Consider the following 8,026-nt stretch of genomic DNA (forward strand, 5'->3'; position numbering starts at 1 on the left):
TCACGAGGTCAGGACATTGAGACCAACCTGGCTAACACGGTGAAACCCCGTCTCTACTAAAAATACAAAACATTAGCCAGGCGTGGTGGTGGGTGCTTGTAGTCCCAGCTACTCGGGAGGCTGAGGCAGGACAATGGCGTGACCCAGGAGGCGGAGCTTGAAGTGAGCCAAGAACACACCACTGCACTGCAGCCTGGGCAACAGAGCGAGACTCCGTCTCCAAAAAAAAAAAAAAAAAAAAAAAAAATTAGCCTGCTGTGGTGATAAGCCCCTGTAGTCCTAGCTACTTGGGAGGCTGAGGTGAAAGAATCACTTGAGCCCAGTAGGTAGAGGCTGCAGTGATCTATGATTGTGCCACTGCACACCAGCCTGGGCAACTGAGTGAGACCCTGTCTCTAAAAATAAATAATTTTTATTTTATTTTATTTTATTTAGACAGTCTCCCTCTGTCACCCAGGCTGGAGCACAGTGGCATGATATCGGCTCACTGCAACTTCCCCCTCCTGGATTTAAGTGATTGTCCTGCCTCAGCCTCCAGAGGCAGGAGATTACAGGCTTGGATTACAGGCACTGGCCACCACGCCCGTCTAATTTTTGTATTTTTAGTAGAGACAGGGTTTCACCATGTTGGCCAGACTGGTCTTGAACTCCTGACCTCAAGTGATCCGCCTGCCTCGGCCTCCCAAAGTGCTGGGATTACAGGCATGAGCCACCACGCCTGGCCTAAAAATAAATAAATTTTAACTAAAGAACACAATTTTATAACTCCCCATGTTAATGTTGGGAACAGATCCTGCATCCTCAGAACCCAGCACAGTGCCCAGCACAATGCAGGTCTACAGAGAAAACGTTTGTTTAATAAAAATGAAATCACAAATACTTCATCCCCGATGTCCACTCTACTAGGCAGCAGTTCCAGTTAAGACTTGACCACCTCCCCTCTTCCCCAAGACCAGACCTGAGACCGCCTTCTTTTTTTTCTTCAGCATCTCTCCCTCCCACAAACACTCTTCTTTCAAATCCAGATAATTTATGGTTTTCATTTCCCTGCTTCTATTCAATTTTCCCTTAGAGTATGTCACCTCTGATTAATAATCCCTATTTGTCATCATTATTACCCATCTTACAAGATCCATTTCTCAACCATCACTTCTCATCCTCTTCATCTTGTCCTGCTTGAGAACACTTCCCTGATTTAAAAGCCATTTATTTACAAGATTTCATTTACAATTTTCTTCAGGTAGGGCAATGGATATGCACACTCTGAGGATCTACATGTCCAGAAGTATGCATCTTTTGCCTTGACGGGCATAGGATTTCTGGATCCTGGTTCATTTCCCTCAGTGAGCTATAAAGTCTAGCCAGATTTCTTTTCTCTTCTAAGTAACCTGTTCTTTCTCTTCAGAATCTTAGCCATTTTTTTCCTTTGTTCTTATAATTCAGGAATTTCACCAGGATATTTCCAGGTGAGTTTCTTTGATTTTGTTTTTCATTAATTCTGCCCTGGGGATCAGTGGTTTTATTCAATCTAAATCAAGATTTTCTTAGGTTAGAAAAAGTTGCTCCTGGCCAGGCGCGGTGGCTCACGCCTGTAATCCCAGCACTTTGGGAGGCTGAGGCAGGAGGATCACAAGGTCAGGAGATTGAGACCATCCTAGCTAACACGGTGAAACCCCGTCTCTACTAAAAATACAAAAAATTAGCCAGGCGTGGTGGTGGCCGCCGGTAGTCCCAGCTACTCAGGAGGCTGAGGCAGGAGAATGGCTTGAACTCGGGAGGCGGAGCTTGCATTGAGCCGAGATCGCACCACTGCACTCCAGCCTGGGCAACAGAGCAAGACTCTGCCTCAAAAAAAAAAAAAAAAAGAAACATTAACTTTCAATTTTTATACACATATACACATTTCATATATACGTATATAATGTATATATATCATTCATACTGATGTGCATATATTTTCATTTTACCAAAGCAAGTTCATTCAACTCATATACACATGAATATTCCACGACTTGTTTTATTTTTAGTTAAGAAGTAATAATTGTACATATTTATGGGATGTAGAGTGATATTACACATGTATACAATGTGTAATGATCAAATCAGGGCAATTAGCATATCTAGCACCTTGAATATTTATCACTTCTTTGTGTTGTGAACATTCAAAATCCCCCCCAAAATAAGATGTTTTATTTGGTAATCTCTAAGCCTCTTCTAGTCCTAATGTAATAATTCTATCATGATGTTGCCCTAAAGTCTGTGTAAGGGTGATGGGAATAAGTAAGGTAATAGGAATAATAAGCCAAATGGTTCTTACTCACAGAAGGGGCTGATCCTGTGTCTTTCCAGCCCTAGAGCTGAGCCAAACCACTGGGAGGGTCTGGGTGCCAAATAGAACACTCAAGTTGATACTATGAAATCTGTTTTCTATCACCCTCTTCCTAGGTCTCATCTGTTAGGGAAAGGTGAAAGTCAGTGCCAGTGAGACTCAGAGGCAGCTGGGAGTTGTGGAGCTACAAGCATTAAGCTTTGAACTGTTTTATGGCCTTAAACATACCCCTTAGTGGCCGGGCACGGTGGCTCACGCCTGTAATCCCAGCACTTTGGCAGGCAGATCACGAGGTCAGGAGATGAAGACCATCCTGGCTAACACGGTGAAACCCCATCTCTACTGAAAATACAGAAAAATTAGCCAGGCGTGGTGGTGGGTGCCTGTAGTCCCAGCTACTCGGGAGGCTGAGGCAGGACAATGGCGTGAACCTGGGAGGCGGAGCTTGCGGTGAGCGCAGATCATGCCACTGCACTCCAGGCTGGGCAACAGAGCGAGACTCCGTCTCAAAAAAAAAAAAAAAAAACCCTTAGCTACAGGCCCACTTGACAAGTCTGATCTTTCTATATCAACACACTGTAAGTCTGCATAATTCCTTTCACCAATGTCCTGTCATTAGACATCGGTCGGTTTGCAGTTCTTTGCTGTGATGGACAATGCTGTCCTGACCACCCTTAGACCTGTAACCATATCCACTTACTGATCAGTTCTGTAGGATCAATTGCTGGCGATGAGACTCTAATGTTAACTTGCTATGTAAAATATGGATACATATTGCCAAGTTACCCTCTGAAAAATAGTTTCTTTAATTACAAAAGAGTGAAAGAATAATGGGCTATGGCCTTTCTGGAGGGCCATCTGATGTCATTGCCCAAAATGTGAGGGGCCACTCTCATTGACGCAGCAATTCCACTTTGGGGAGTTGGTCCTACAGAAATGATTGCACCAGAAACTGTTTACTAAGGAACTACTGACACTGAAGCTTTGGGACCACTCACTTGTATGAACCTGTTAAAAGAAAAAACTTTAGACAAATTAAATTTAATACAGTTTAATTGAGCAAAGAATGATTCACAGATGGCGCAGCTCCCCCACCACTCCCTACAAGTCCCTCCGAACCAGAATAGGCTCAGAGCAGCTGCGGTGCTGCGCGTGGTCAAAGAGGATTTATGGATGGAAAGCGGAAGTGAAGCACAGAAACAGCTGGATTGGTTACAGCTTGGTGTTTGCCTTATTTGAACACGGTTTGAACAGTTGGCCGTCTGTGATTTGCTGAAACAAAGTGATTGGTACAAGAGTAGTTCACAATCGGTTGACACTCCCAGTTAGTAAACAGGTCACTGTATACGAAGAAATATTTAGGTCCAATTTAAAATAAGTAAGGAGACAGCTTTAGACTAAACTTATTTTAACACATCACAGCTACTTTATATTTTTTATTACCAAAAGAATGACGCTCTCATATATGCCACAACATGAATGAACCTTGAAAATATTCTGCTAAGCAAAAGAAGCCAGAAACTAAAGGTCACATATTTTATGATTCCATGTATATGAAATATCCAGAACAGGTAAATCCACAGAGACGGAAGGCAGATTAGTGATTGCCAGGGACTGGGGGGAGAAGGGAATGGGGACTGACTGTTTAATGGGTGCAGGGCTTCCTTTGGGGATGATGGAAGTGTTGGGGAATCATACAGGGATGATAGTTACACAACATTGTGAATGTACCAAACACCACTGAATTGTACACTTTAAAATGGATAAAATGGTGAATTTTATGTTATGCATATCTTGTCACAGTAAAAGTAATTGATTAATTAATTTTTTTGAGATGGAGTCTCATTCTGTCTCCAGGCTGGAGTGCAATGGCTCGATCTCTGCTCACTGCAACCTCCACCTCACGGGTTCAAGCAATTCTCCTGCCTCAACCTCCCGAGTACCTGGGATTACAGGCATGTGCCACCACGCCCAGCTAATTTTTGTATTTTTAGTAGGGACAGGGTTTCACCATGTTGGACAGGATGGTCTTGATCTTTTGACCTCGTGATCTGCCCGCCTCGGCCTCCCAAAGTGCTGGGATAACAGGCGTGAGCCACTGCACCTGGATGATTAATTCATATTTTAAAAAGGGCAGTGGGCCAGATTTGGCCTGAGGGCCACAGTTGCTGCTCCCAGGTCTGTAGCCACACTGCTGATCTGTGTGACGGCAGGTTCCTTAGTCTCGCTGTGCCTCAGAAGGTTGTGTGAGGATAACAGTTAATACTTACAAAGGGCTTAAAGTAGCGTTTGGAACATAGGACGTATGCCAGAGATGCTCGGTGTTATCATTACTGTTGTTGTTAATAGTAAACCTCTTAGAGTCATGGAGCCCTTTGAGGATTTAAGGAAAGTTATGAACCCTCTAAGAAAAAACAATGCGCCTATGCATGCATGAGAAAGTTCCACAAGGTTACAAGCCCAGGCAGAGCCAGGGGCCTAACTTCGAACGCCTAGATATCTGTGTCACCCAGCTGACACCATCAACAGGATTTAGTGGCTGAGAGAGAAAAGAGGCCCCAGGAGTCTCCACCTGGGAAGGCACAGCCATCAGGAGGAGGCCAGAGGAAACAGAAATGAAGGTTGAGGGGGTGCCTGAGAAGAGGACAGGAGGGTCTCAGAGTCAGACTCTGCCCAGGTGGTGGTTTATCTAGACACTGCTATGGCCGGGTTCCCCTGACCATTCACAGTGGCCAGCTGCACCCAGGACACAGCAGGCTGGGGGGCAGGGCTGCTGGCACCCTAGCATGCAGAGCTAGCATGACAGTGAGGTGACACCGATATGGAAATGCCATCCAGGAGGGCCTTCCAGCAGTTATCCAGACCGCATCAACTCTAATGTCTTATTTTCCATATTCTGTATGCACTGACATTTGGAGCCCTGATCCTGGAGAACCTGCCCCTCCAGGGCAAGCTAATTCCTGGAGATAGCACGTGTCTCCCTGCAAGCACCCCTGTGATATGCAAGTCAACCAGTCCAGAGCCCACACCCCACTATCTCCTTCCCCAAACTCTCCACACCAAGCCAGTATTTCCTTTAAGCCACCCAGGACCAGGATCTAGGCAATAAAGACCACCCTATGGCCCAGAGCCCACCAAAGTTATTCAAACTTGTCAATCCTAAGGTCACCATACCCATCCCTTCCTGCAAAAACCCCAAAAAAGGCTCTGGCCCACACTGTCCCCTCTCGCCTCTCTCTGCCTCCTGACCAAACCTGGTGCTTGCCGCATGCCCCTGCATGGCACGATGGCTGTACCTCTTCTTCCTAGGGATTTGTAAATACGAACTTCTTCCCTCATGACAGTCATTTCTGCATCTGCATGTCTTACTACACTTGATTAAAACAAATCCCAGGTACAGATTTTAATACACATACCTCACAGCTATACTGGAACTGGTCATCACACACACAAAGGAATTGGACCTCAGACTAGCTCCATGATGATGGGAATAAAGGACTGGATGGTCAAGTGCTATCCACATATCACACGTGTCCAGGCCATGGCCAATAAGCCACTGGTATTATATCTTGCAATGCAAGATGTGAAAACAGGAAGTTTGGAATGAAACATCCAGCAAGAGACCTCCAATTCTCTATTTACTGGTTCCTGTTTCTTCCCTCCCCACACAGGCCTGTAGGTACATCATTGTCACCCCCTTCTCACCCCACCAGACCCTCTATTTCCAGAAGGAATCTTCCTGGGGCTCATCTGTGAATGTAGATTGGAACTTGAAATTCCCAGGGCTCTGTACTCAGGAGAAGGGTTAGGTTTCTAGTTTACAGCAGTGCCTATCACTGGGGAGGCTTTCCTTGGCCTGTTTGGCAGATAAGGTTTTTAAATAAATATAGACCTGATTGTCTTCTACAAGATATTTTGTCTGTCTGTGCTGTTTCTTTTTTTCTCTCCTTTACATCTCTTCTTTTGGGTCCCAGAGTCCAGTTGGTATGTACACCTCTACTAAGTGTACAAGATGCTCAGTAACCCCTGGGGCTCCCCTTCTCTTTTGGGTGGCAACATCAGGAAGGAAAAAAAATAAAATTCAAAAAGTGAAGTGGCATAAATTCCCTGTTTCAAAATAAGGAGAAAGAAGAAATGCTCGGGGTAGTAATAACTGTATTGATGATAATGGTAATAATAGCTTCCATTGAGTAAGTGTGCTTTTGTCCTAAAAGCTATGCGGGGGGGCATCCCTGCTTAAATTCTTGAAACCAGCTCCCCTTACTGGGTTCCCCGCTCTGCTCCTCCACCCACTGGGACCCTGGGCCACGGGCAGCTCTTGCAGCCTCTGCTCCTCCTTCCAGAAGTAGGGTCTTGCAGGGGCTCTGACCTGAACACATGTTCTATTGTCTCTTCCTCTTTCAGATAAACTCCTTGTATTGGTAGGGGAATGAATAGTGGAAGTGCTTGGGGCTTGGGCAGAGACATGTGCTGAACATCTCACTTTAGTAAGAGCTTGAGTCGGACAGCCTGGGTTCAAATCCTAATTCTGCCACTTTCTAGCCACGCGGCCTCTGTCTTCCCAATCAAATCAAAGATAAAGTCAAGATCAAAATGTGGACATCCCTATACTTATAGATTAAAACCTTATTTGAACTAGGAAGAGCATAAATGCTCATTCCTTAAAGTGGAACAAATTGTTAATTGTGCAAGATTCTATATTAGTAGATTAAGTAAGTGTTTACAGAATTGCTGTAAGCCAAGTGGAGTAACACCACATAAGAAATAGTTTGATAACCTTTCTCTTGGAGTCTTGCTAATGGCTTCAATAAAGGCTGAGGCATCACATGTAGCCAAAATAACTTTCACAGGAGAGAAAGAAAAGGAGGAAAGAGGGAGGGAGGGAGGGAGGTAAATAAGGAGGAAGGAAGGGAGGGAGGGAGGGAGGGAGGGACGGAGGAAGGGAGGGAGGGAGGAAGGGAGGGACGAAGGAAGGGAAACTAACACCTAGTGATCTGTTAGCTGCTAATTATTCAAGTTTCTCTATATTTTCTTAAGTGGAAATATACAAATATGTATATAACTTCACTTCTGTGATTTCAGTATACTCCTTAGAAACATTTTTGTTGAGTTTTTCTCTTTAAATAGTTGATTTTATATAGGTGGGACCCTGCATGACAGTTTCAGAATTAACTCCTCTCTTTCCTTACCAAAAAAAAAAATTTCATCTCTAAAATTTGGTTCTGCTATTAAATAAGGCATCCAGCTTAATGTAAAGGGGCTTATTAAAACACTTTCACAGACTCAACATTAAATATCACTTCAGCAGGATAACATCTGAACATCAATATTAGATGAACTTGACATGTATAATGTAAATTATAAATTTATACTCCACCGAACCAAGTAATGGGTGTGCAATTAGTAGCATAGTTAAAGGATTTGATAAAAACCAAAGCTATTTTTGTTATCAGATGAGTGAGGATTCTAAATGTTTTTCCTAAGGACAAAATGTGCTCCTCCATCATGGGATAAGAGCCACTCTAAAATGAGAAGTCGATCTCACTTGGATGCATTTTATTGGAAAACACTCACCGGGGTCAATTCCTGCTCCAACTGGTAGAGAACTCAGCAGACCATGATATGTCATCACCAGATTCCATTCAAGGATTAATGGCTCCAAAGAACCAGATGCCTCTCTAAGTCTTCCTGTAATGT

This window comes from Pan paniscus, chromosome 11, assembly GCF_029289425.2.
Source record: "Pan paniscus chromosome 11, NHGRI_mPanPan1-v2.0_pri, whole genome shotgun sequence".
Taxonomy (NCBI): domain Eukaryota; kingdom Metazoa; phylum Chordata; class Mammalia; order Primates; family Hominidae; genus Pan; species Pan paniscus.